Here is a 12,549-nt window from a genome sequence, read left to right on the forward strand (position 1 = left end):
ATATGCATTTTCTGGGTATCTGAAACTAACACAACATTGTAAATCAACTGTGCTCAAATAAGTAGTTGATTTACATGTTAAATTTTTTTCCTTTAAAAAGAAAAGTAATATTGACAAAAGAATAGACAACTAGATCAATGAAATAGAATAGAGAGGCCAGAAATAGACCTATATACATATAGCCAACTGATCTTTCACAAAGGATGAAAGGTATTTAATGGATAAAGATACTTTTTGAACAAATGTGCTGTAAAAGCTAGACACACACATTTAAAAATAATTTTAAAACCTAATAATTGTATATAGGAACTACAAACTGATTATAGACCTATATGTATAATGCAAAACCATAGAGTTCCTAGAAAATAACATAGGAGAAAATCTAGGGTCTCTAGAGTTTGGCAGTCACTTTTTTTTTTTTTTACACTATCAAAGGTACAGTCTGAAGGGGAAATAGAAGTAAGTTGAAAGTCATTAACATTAAAAACTTCTCTGTGAAAGACACTATTAAGGGAATAAATATACAAATCATGTTGGAAGAAATTGCAAAATATCTATCTGATAAAGGATTATTATCTAAAATATATTAAGAACTCTTAAAAACTCAACAAGAAGACAAATGAAACTATCAACAAGAGAGAAAATATCTGAACAAATCTCAAAGAAAATATACAAATGGTAAATAAATATATAAAAACATTGTCAACATGTCTTTAGAAAATTGAAAACAACGACAACAAAGAGATGACATTACACACCTATTACAATGGCTAAAGTCTAAAACACTGACAACAGTAAATGCTGGTGAGGATATGGAGCAGCAGAAATTCTAATTTATTGACTATGGGAATGCAAAACAGAGCAGCTGCTTTGGAAGACAGTTTGGCAGTTTCTTACACTGCTAAACCTGGGATTGAACCTGAATCTCCTGTATAGCTAAACGTAGTCTTACCAGAAAATCTAACAACTGTGCTCCAAGGCATTTATCCAAATGAGCTCAAAACTGTCTATGTGAAAACTTCACACTAATGTTTATAGCAATTATAGGCAAGGTTGCCAAATTTTGGACGCAACCAAGATGTTCTTCAGTGAATGGATAAACTAACAGTGGTAAATCCATTAAATACTATACCATTCAGTATAAAAAGAAACACATTCACAAGCTGTGAAAAGAGATAGAAGAATGTTAATTGCATATTGCTAACCAAAGAAGCCAATCTAAAAAGGCAACATATTACTTGACTCCAATTATATGACACTCTGTAAAAGGCAAGACTGTGGACACAGTAAAAGGATCAGTGATCTCCAGGATGCCAAAGTAGGCGTGGGGAGAAAAAGGAATAAATTGGTAGAACAGGGAAACTATTGTAATGAAATAGTTTGTATTTTGTAGTTTGAAACTATTGTAATGCTGGATCTAGGTCTTCATTCATCAAAACGTGTAGAGTGTATAATAAAAACAACAAACTTTGATGTAAAATGTGAATTTTAGCCAATAATAATGTATTAGTGATGGTTCATCAGCACAACAAAAGTATTATCCTAATACAAGATAATAATAGGGGAAACTGAGGGGAGAAAGATGAATAGGCATATGAGAATTATCTCTACTCTGTTCAACTTTGCTACAAACAATCAAATAGCTTCATAGAGAAGTATTAATTTGTCTAAAAACTAAGATATGGATGTTATGTGTGCTCATCGACATTGGTGTGCCATTTCTTCTGGGTGTTCTCAGAAAGCAGAAGAACTAGGAAGAATTACAAATGTACATATGCAATATACACATGCATACAATTATGTATGAATTTTAGGTTCATATATATGTGATCCTATGGACTGTAGCCTGCTAGGCTCCTCTGTCCATGGGGATTCTCCAGGCAAGAATACTGGAGTGGGTCACCACACCTTCCTCCAGGGGATCTTCTTGATTCAGGGATCAAATCCACATCTCTTATGTCTCCTGCATTGGCAGATAGGTTCTTTACCACTAGCACCACCAAGGAAGCCCCACATACATATATTCAAATATATAAAACTATATATATAAAGATGTACGTATATATAGAGGTTTATGTACTAATCTGTACTCACAGTCTTTATGCTGGCCCTGACAGTTCCAGTTCAATCTACACTGAGTGGGCATTGTAGTCTGTCCTTTCTTTATGTTTGTAACCCCCTGATTTATCTGTGATAAAAGAAAGTCAATGAAATTACTATTTTTTCCCCACGTCTGGCGCTCACAGAAAATGTTTTAGAAATGCTCATATTACTATGGAAAACAATTCTATTAAGTCTATTTCTATATTTAAATTTGATAGTTCAGACAAGTGACAGTCATCCATGTAACCTACACCTCTATCAATGTATAGAAAACATTTTCTTATGCCAGAAAGTTTCCTTGTCTCCATTTTCTTAATTTCCTCATCTGGAGGCAATCAAATTCTGGGGTGTTTTTCTCATAAAACATTAGTTTTGTCCAAAACACACACAGACACACAAACACACCCCTCCATTTGTATGGGTTTTCATTGTCCTGCTTCTTAAACCCTACTCAGCATCTTGAGCTCCATGCATGCTGTTGACTGTAAGAATCATTCACTATTTTCTACCTTGCTAAGTAAAATTCCTTTCCTTCTTTCCTTTTTCTGTGGATTAATCAAGAAATTTTTATTTAATTTTCTCTATTGGCATTATAGATAGCTATACCTTCTTACCCTGTTTTTTATTTCTTTGAATTAAAGTTTAATTTTCACAGTATATGTTAACAATGTATTATATGAACTATAAGAATCTTTATTACAGATACATTGTATAATACATACATATCATGCATATATACTGTATAATACAAGCTTATAATATGTATATCTGTGATATATATCATAATTATCATACACAGAGTTGGACTGAATGTCTTATAACGCTGTCCTGAATCTTTTATAAGAAGTAATATCAATGTTAATTAAATGAGCTAGTGATATTTTGTTGCTGATGAAATCTATTAAATTTAAAATATTATCAATATTGAATGGATATGGACAACTTCATAAAAAAATAGCTTATAATCTTTAAAAAGTTTCAGTAAAAATCTATATTAAAAACAAAGATTTCTGTTGCTACAGGCAAAATTTAACCTTCATCAATCACAATCATCTATTTTTGCTTACTTTGTGAAAAGTTTTTGTGAATGGTGCTACAGGAAGTCAATTAGCTTTATGTAGGCTTTTAAAGGCAAAGTAACTTTGTAAAATTTTAAAGCAGATAAATGAACAAAGATTCTAAATCAGGAATATGCTCTTTGTTCTGCTTCTATTTAGATAAGTTTAAAGTAATATTCATTCCAGGAGTTATTTTAAATTATGCTCCCAAAAGGCACTTAAGAAAATCTTAATGTGTTTCTATATTTATTTTTCCCTTTCTTAGCCGCTTTTAAGTTTTTTTCAAAGCTATAGTCCCTGAAAAGCGTTTGAGCTGATAATCTGACAATGTACACACCACTATTTTGTCCAGTTAAATTCTCCAGCATTATAGTAAAACTAGCAGTTTCCAAAATGAGACAATCAATTCACTCACACAATGAATCTTGGAATTGTATTTTCTTGTTAGAAGTCCAAATTATATAAAAGGCCTTAGTCCTAACATAAATTTTGGAGCAAACCCTGTGATGTAATAACTTCAAGTAGAACAATGGGAGTTCAAAGAATCTTTGTTCCAATTCCTCTAAATTTCTTTATGCTGTCAAGGAATGAGGCCTGTAGAAATTGCAATGCATATGATCTTTGACACATAAAATGATCATTGTCTCTCATTTCCAGTTAAGAAGAAATAATACTTCCTGACTCTCTGAAAAGACCGTACTTAAATCAAACTTGTTTTTGTGCTGATTGTATTAACATCTTCACCCACTACAGCAATAATTATGTACTAGTTTTTAAAGGAAAAATTGTCTTCCCATTATTGGTATTTTTATACTGTGAACAGAGATACATTTCTAACCCTAAACCTTTTACTTTTTTCTGATTCCACTACTGAGGAGGTATGTCTTATTGTCTGATTCCTAGATCTGAACAGAATGACAACGCTTGTGTGTGTGTGTGCTGGGGGGTGGGCTATTCTCCTCAGTTTTTTACTCTCTCCCTATACTGGAATTGTATATTCATACTTTGCATGTGAGTTTCTAATGCTCTGAAAGTCGCTCATTCGTGTCCAACGCTTTGCAACCCCATGGAACGTATAGTCATGGAATTCTCCAGGCCAGAATACTGGAGAGGGTAGCCGTTCCCTTCTCCAGGGGATCTTCCCAACCCAGGGATTGAACCCAGATCTCTTGCTTGCATGCAGATTCTTTACCAGCTGAGTCACAATACGCTCTATTTTACATACTTTTCAGTCCCGATTTGTCTGTATTCACGTGACTTGTTTTGGGCAAGAAAATACGAGCAGAATTATCAGGCCAGTTTTGAAGCCAGGGCTTTAAGTAGCATTGCTTGATTCCAGTCTGTGCCTCAGTGATCTGTCATGAGAAAAGCATGTTTAGCTAGGTGCTGATACAAAGAGAATGCAGAGATGGAGCAAGTGTTGGAAGTGTTAATCACTCAGCCATGTCTGACTCTGCAACCCCATGGACTATAGTCCACCAGGTTCCTCTGTCCATGGGGTTTTCCAAGCAAGAATACTGGAGTGGGTAGCCACTCCCTTCTCCAGGGGATTTTCCCGACCCAGGGGTCAAACCCAGGTCTCCTACATTGGAGTCAGATTCTTCCCCATCTGAGCTACAGGGAAGCCCATAGAGACCAAGGAACAAACCTAAAACCTTTTGCAGCCTGAAGCCCAGCCAAGTCGGTCAGTAGCCTAAACAGAGCCACCCTAGTGACACATAGACTGGAAAGAGAGAAAAGCATGTGCTGTTTGAAATTACTGAGCTGGGGAGTTTGTTACAAAGCCCTGCTATAGCATTGGTGGAGCAATACAACATGCCTGTCTACTATCGGTGCTACTTCTATTCTTGGGAGTGCTTTCTCAAAGATAGCACCTGTCAGCTCCTCTTTACACCACGTCTTAGCGCACACAGTCTGTCTGTTGCTGAGAGGCTAAGAGTGCCCATGGCTGAACTGTATTTAATAGGAGGTCTGATAGAAAAACTTTTCACACATCAATGTATGGAGAGGTAGTTCTGGCTTATATATGATTTAAATTAAACTTTATACTAACTAGAATGGCCTGTTTTGTGGCTATTATATACATATACTGCACCTCTGCTTTTAACTATTAAATAAAAAAAACACACTTGAAAATCAAAATGCAGTAACTATGGTTCAGGCATTCAAAATGTAGCTGCGAGGCCATTGTGTCTGGGTAGATTGATTGATTTTTATGGATGTGGTTTTAGACACATTTTTGCCTTACTGAGAACTTGATTTTCTAATCTTTCAGGTCAAGGATGTGACCAGTCATTCTCAAACAATGCTCGCTAGCAGCTGCCAGCTTCAACCTAATGGCCTCAAGGCCTCCCTAGTGACTATGCAACCATTTCCGACTCCAACCAATTCTTACTTATGAAGCATCCTTACTTCTTGCAACCTCAAATCCTAATTTTTGGCAAATATTTTATGTACTTTCAAGAGTTTTGCCTCTATATAATCATCATTTATTTTGTAGTCCAGCAGAATACAATTCAAGGGCTTCTTCAATCTGCGTCTCAAGGGCCATAATGCTCAGTTTGGCCCTCAAATAAAACAATTTTTTATTCCTATTGATTATTCCCATCAACAGGTCCTTGTGGCTCTCAAACTAAATCAAATTCCCCAGTTTATTTTCTAATAAGGATATTTGTCTTCTATATTTACTCTTTCACAAAAGAAGGAAGGTACTATAAAGAGTCACTGGAAACATAAGCAAAAGGAGCTTAATTGTGAAACCTGTTTCCTAGAGACATAACAATTGATCTAAGAAGGATTTTTTTCTTTTGTATGATAACAATTAGGCCTGGACTAGGACCCAGTTCTAAATAATTGAAATGCAGGAGGAAAAGGAAAAGGAAAGGTTTATAATATGGTCCTCAGTACATTTTCAAGTCTCCCAGAAATCTATTTGCAGACTAATTCAACATTTGTTTAGCTATATACACTAACACTGTCCAGTTGTCCAGTTGTATCTGACCCTTTGTAGCTCCATGGACTGTAACGTGCCAGGCTGCATTAACATAGGTTTCTCCTTTTTAGAGAGTTGATTCATCCATTTAAGGACCAAAATCAATAATTTTTAGAATGTTCTTTTTGTGTCAGCATTGAAGAATTAGGTTTTAAACTTTGCTAAAAACCAGGAATCCACATCTGCTCAACTGTCAAATCATCTAGGTAATTGCTAAAGAAGGTCCTTTAGTGACACTACAGCCAACATGCACAGAATACACATCCTTTTCAAGAACACATGGACTGTTTATACAGAACACAGTATATACAGAAAATAGCCATATACAAACATCTGACAGGAAAAACAAATGTAAAGGCAATACATTCTATTCAGAGGAACACAAAAACTCCAAATAAACTATGATGCAACACAATCCATAAGTATTTCATGACTATATGGGGTTTACCAGAAAAAAATCAAATTAGTTAACATTTGAAAATTATTCAAAGTAATCCAGCATAATAAAAGAATAAAAAATCAACAAGATCTTTTTGCTAAATAAAATATTGAAATAGTTGATAAAGCAAACACAATGATTAAAGTAAATCTTAAAAATATGCAGAATAGGAGCATCTTCAGTCTGGAAAGATACAAAAATATGCAACTAACATTCTACTTAAGAAATAAGCTTTTTTCTGAGTTTGAAAAGAAAAAATAATTTCCAGGGTCTTCAGTTTTTAATATATTGTATTGAAGGTCACCTATGCAAATAAACCAAAACAAAGGAAATGAAATTAAGACTGGTAAAGAATTAAAACTTCAATTATTTTTGAAAAACCAAACTGTGTGCAAGTTATACTCTAAGGGAACTATAAACAAACAAGTAAACAAAATCTAGAAAACTAATACATAAATTTGGTAGCCTTCCTGGAAAAAAATCAACATAAAATTTCCATTTCATTTTAAAATTCAAGCACACTGGCATTATGCCTTCTGAATTTTTCAGGTTGTAGAACAGAATATTTTAGATATTAAAGTCATTCACATAATGACACTTGAACAGAAGATTCTTATGCTCTTAATATATTCCAGGTCTCTAGAATATTTATCTAATACAGACTATAGAGCACTAACATCCTTAAAACTATGAAACACCAACGAGTAAAACAAAGACCTTTGTAAATATAGAAAAATTATAAATTCATGGATTGGAAGACCCTATTAGCACTAGTGGTAAAGAATCTGCCTGCCAGTGCAGCAGACACAAGAGACGGGTTCAGTCCCTGAGTTGGGAAGAGCCGCTGGAGGAAGAAATGGCAACCCACTCAGACATTCTTGCCTGGAAAAACCCCATGAACAGAGGTGCCTGGCAGGCTACAGTCCATGGGTTGCAAAGAGTCAGACACAACTGAGCACTTGTTAGCAGCAGCAGCAGCATAGCAACACAATTTTAATTCTTACCAAATTGATTTAGATATACAAAAAGAGCATAAGAAAAATCTCAATAGTTTTATGTAGAATTCTCTTTTTAATATTGATTCTAAAATTTAGAGAGAAATACAAGTTAGTAAGTAAGTGTTAGTCAAGTCAATGTGCCTGACTCTTTGTGACCCCCAAGGACTGCAGCCCACCAGGCTCCTCTGTCCACAAGTTTTCCAGGCAAGGATACTGGAGTGGGTTGCCATTTCCTTCTCCAGGGGATCTTCCCAACCCAGGGATGGAACCCAGGTCTCCTGCACTGCAGGCTGATTCTTTACTGACTGAGCTACAAGGGAAGCCCAGGGAAATACAAAATGCCTAGAAAATCCTAGACAAGATTAAGAGGAACAAAATTAACAGGATTTATATTATCAGAATTAAAACATATTGTAAAGCTACTCCAGACACTCACATGATTATATCATAACTTTAAAAAAGTAAATATGTGTAACAGCAATTTAAATCACCTAAAGAAGAAAAGAGCTACATCAACAGAAGCAATGGAAAACAGAGGGCAATGGAATCATAAATTCTATACTCTGAAAGCAAAACTACTCTTGGCTTAGAATTATATACCCAGCAAATGTACATTTTAAATAAGTGTAAATTAAATACATTTTCAAATGAACAAATATGGGATGTCTGCAATATTTGTTGAATATTATGTTTTTGCTTTCATTTGACTTTTCATAATCAATTGAATTCATTTCATGTTTACAGGCCTGCTCTTGTCATTTAATCTATCCTTATTCAATTTAAGAATGAATTTTCAGGAAATATGAAGTTGGGGAAAAGAACTTGCTATATCATAGCACATGTATTGCAAGGTATTTGATTTTTCTTTCACAAAATACTTTGGAATGTTGCTTTCTAATTAATTTCCAGCAGGATAACACTGATCTTTTTGCTCACTGTGAAAGCATTTTAACATCTTCCAACTGCATGATGAATAACACTAAAATACTTTATCCTGTCATTGAAATTCCTACAAAGTCTTTCTTACCATAAATTCTCACTGCTTCCTGTGGTCCAGCTGATAATAAGCTACCTGTTTTCTTGCATGCTTCAAATTTCCCTCTGCACATACTGTTCCTTCTCTCTGAATTGCCCCTAAACCCTTACATACACGTTTCACCCTTTCCTCCAAGGTTCAGCTGGATAGAACTACATTTCTCTGGAGAATTTTTTGATCCCATTAAATAATACAATTTCACTTTTCTCTGAACTCCTTAGTTACTTAATTTAAACTTCTATCAGTTCCTTAGGAAAATGATCCTTGACTACTTCACTTGTAGAGCCCTCTAAAATCAAAGTACCTCGCATATTATTGACAATGAATATAGTTGTTGAATAAGAAAACAAAGCAAAAATAATCTTTAACCAACTGTCAAATTTCATTAAATATAGGTTAGTACTATGTTATGGATTTTTAAGTATTAACAAGAATAACCTAATCAAATTTGGAACCAGAATATAGATCCATATATTTAAAGAAACATATTCAAAGTATGTAAACTGTGGTAGAGGACAGAATCAGTTTTTGGCTGGAAAGCTCTCCCTGGAGTAATAAATAATGACCTTCCTGTCACAGCCATATTCACCTGGTGAGTCAATTGTGATCACCACATTCATATATATACTGCCTGGATTCAGAAGGCATGTTTTGACTTTCATTTCATACTTTTCTATTTCCTGGTTTAAATAATATAGTATCTAGTAAATAAATGGAGTTGGCCTGAAATCAAGTGGAAATGTTACATAAAATTTACAGCCAAATATATTGTGAAAATGTTTTTACATTTATGCATTACATTATTGAGATAGATATTATATAGTAAGTCATTCTATTTTAACACTCATATTTAATAAACCATTACATTCAAATCATTGATTTTATTAACTTATTTCAATCTTCTGTAACATTAAACATAATTTAGAGCAAATATATGAACATGAACATATGCTTTTCTTCAGAACTTAAAAAATCATTGACATGGGTTTTAAAACACATTGAGAATGCCATTATAGCTAAACAAGTATATATTATACATTCTAGAGTTAATATTAAGAAAATTATCAAAGTGGCTCATAATTCTAGCATAAAATTAAGGTATGTGATATATGTGATAAATAATATGAAACTGATACATTTAAAAATAAACTATGGATTTGATTATTTAACAAAGTTTAGGTAAATTTTCATTGACTTTATAGTTTATTGCAATCTAAAAGTTTCTGCTTTACTGTTTAAAAATAAATTCCATGTTTCTTTTTTAACATCATCCTGATAAGGTTTCCTTGAATCATGATATAGATAGGTTAGGTGAATTTTGTATTTTTAAAAACACTAAAGACGAGATACAGCGGTTCCGTTTTGAATGTCCATGATTTACCCAGTGAAAAACACTTTGCATAAATTTTGATGGGTTCTGACATGTTCCTGCAGTAGTTTCATAGCAGAATTGTGAGAAAATTCATTAAAAATGGCATTTATCTTCCTAAACTTGTGAACAATACCAGCCACTGTTTAAGTCAGTTAAATAAAACTATGCTTTCATAATTTACTAAAATAAATCTCATTTTATGTGATATTTTTCTTTTTTCCATGAATTAACATAAAAGATTTTATCAAATGACAGATGTTTTTAGAGCTAGGAGCAAATTATATTAGAAGACTTGAATGATGTTTGCAAAGCTTTTGACTTGCCTATAAATCTCTTCTAAATATTTGAAAGTGCTTTAAAACAAAAACTGGAAAATAAACTAGAGAATATGAAATAAGCAACAATTTTAGTAATATACAAAATCTATCAAACTTAAATACCATAAGGCTGCTTAATCATATGGGTGTATGAATGAAGGAATAATAGTTCCAAGTTTCAGACTGAATAGGGTATCATATCATGATATTATACGGCAGCTTAGGAAGAATTTAAATAAATTAGATAAATATAATCTGTATACAGTAAATACACACACACACACACACACACAAGCACTGTGTCTTATACTTGTGTTATGTGTGTCTGGGCATGTATGTTCTCAACCATCCTTCAATCAGTCATGTACATATGGCTTGGAGCCATAAACACTGGGAGACATGAACTGGGTTTACAGTGAGGGTGAGGTACATGTGTATAAAAGGAAGAAATTGCAAAAACAACATTTGGATGGTTATGATTTATTTAAACAGTAGTTATAATTGACTTTGTTTCTTTACTAGTACCTGTACTAAGTTCTTTACCTAAATTAGATAATTAAAATTCAAAATAATCTTTGGGAAATGAAATAAATATCTCTATTTTAAATATAAACACACAAATTTATAATGCAGTTAGCCTTTAAGAAATCAGTAAGTGATAGAGCTGGGCTTTAGACCCACATTCACCTCAATTGTTGTACCAGTCAATTCTTTTTTCTAGATCTCTTTTCTTACAATGAAATTTTTAGAGAATATATGACTTCACATATATTAGTCCACAATAATTCTATGAAAGATAGCCATTCACTATCATCATGGCCACTGCATTATAAATAAAAAGATATAATTTAGAAACAAGATATTTGCTTCAGTTCACATGTAGAGTAAGTGGCAAAGCAGAAATTTAATCAGGCATTTTGACTTGGAAACCTATACCTTAAACAGCAGACCATACAAATGTCCATAATGTAGACAATACTTGCATAGTTATAAATATCAAACTTGCTCCATTAGGGATATCAGTTGAAAAATGTGTCCTCAAATAAAGGGTGTTTGATGTGACTCACAGATGGGAAATGGTAAGAATGAAACACATCTGAGTGTTTTCTATTTTCACCAATTATTCTAAGTTCTTTTTTAATTTCAATACTGTCAAGTATCTTTAAAAAAAACCATTTTTTAAATGCAGAATTTAGGATTAATTGAAATCAGCTAAATCTCAACATCTTGGGACTAAGCCTAAGCTTTCTGTCCTAAAATACCCTAAGTTCATGTTTGGTTTTATATATCTGTTTGGTTTTGTTTTGGTTTTATGATCATTATACTTTACAGATTACATCCATGTTTACTTCTGCTTCACATGATTTTTTTAAATTTATATTTCTTGTCAAATCATCTATGTGAGCCTTTAGAATGTACTCAAGCATTTAATGTGCTTTAGTATATTTGCCTGCAGTGTGGGAGACCCAGGTTTGACCCTAGGGTCAGGAAGATCCCTTGGATGAGGAAATGGCAACACACTCCAATATTTTTGCCTGGGAAATCCCATGGACAGAGGAGCTGGTAGGGTCCTTGGGGTCATAAAGAGTCCGACATGACTGAGAGACTAACATTTTTATACACACAGTTGGTATTTTTACTCAAATTATGTATACTATTATAATGTTTAGATCTGCATACATTTCTCTGTTATTATTATTTTTTATTTTTTGGCCACATGGCATGTGGGATCTTATTCCTTGACCAGGGATCAAACCCTTGACACCCACATTGGAAGCATGGAGTCTTGACCACTGAACCTCCAGGGAAGCCTTTATTATTTTAAGTGACTATATTATTTTCTAATTAATTTTCATAATTTTATTATCATGATATTATTTTCAAAAATGCTACTCTGGTATGAGGATCAATGTAATTTTTACTTTCAATCCATGAATTTATGCTTTTGCTTATATTGATAAATTTTAATGTATTGGTAATGTAATATTTTGAAAATCATTTTCATAATTCAGTTTATCTTAGGAATATTTCAACATTTAAAAATTTTGCCACCTGTCATAACTTGAATGTGTGTACTGTTTACATTAATCACAATATATTTGAAGGGGAAAAAAGCAAGATAAAAAGAAAATGGGTATATTACATTTCAAAGTGAACCTTGAGTTTTGATCAAAAAAATTTTTTAATTACAAAATGGATTCAGTACTTCTTTACCAAAAATGAATTAAATTGAA

General features: G+C 33.2%; 1 long non-coding RNA gene across 1 annotated transcript in view; it reads right to left on the reverse strand.

The window, feature by feature from the left end:
• Positions 1-2,100: 2,100 nt before the first annotated feature.
• Positions 2,101-12,549, reverse strand: part of LOC139038177 (uncharacterized) — a 48,388-nt gene continuing 37,939 nt past the window's right edge. The window contains exon 3 of the long non-coding RNA XR_011491103.1: positions 2,101-2,188. This is a non-coding gene — a long non-coding RNA (uncharacterized lncRNA). The remainder of the gene's footprint in view (positions 2,189-12,549) is intronic.

The sequence above is a fragment of the Odocoileus virginianus genome, chromosome 14 (assembly GCF_023699985.2).
Source record: "Odocoileus virginianus isolate 20LAN1187 ecotype Illinois chromosome 14, Ovbor_1.2, whole genome shotgun sequence".
Classification (NCBI taxonomy): Eukaryota; Metazoa; Chordata; class Mammalia; order Artiodactyla; family Cervidae; genus Odocoileus; species Odocoileus virginianus.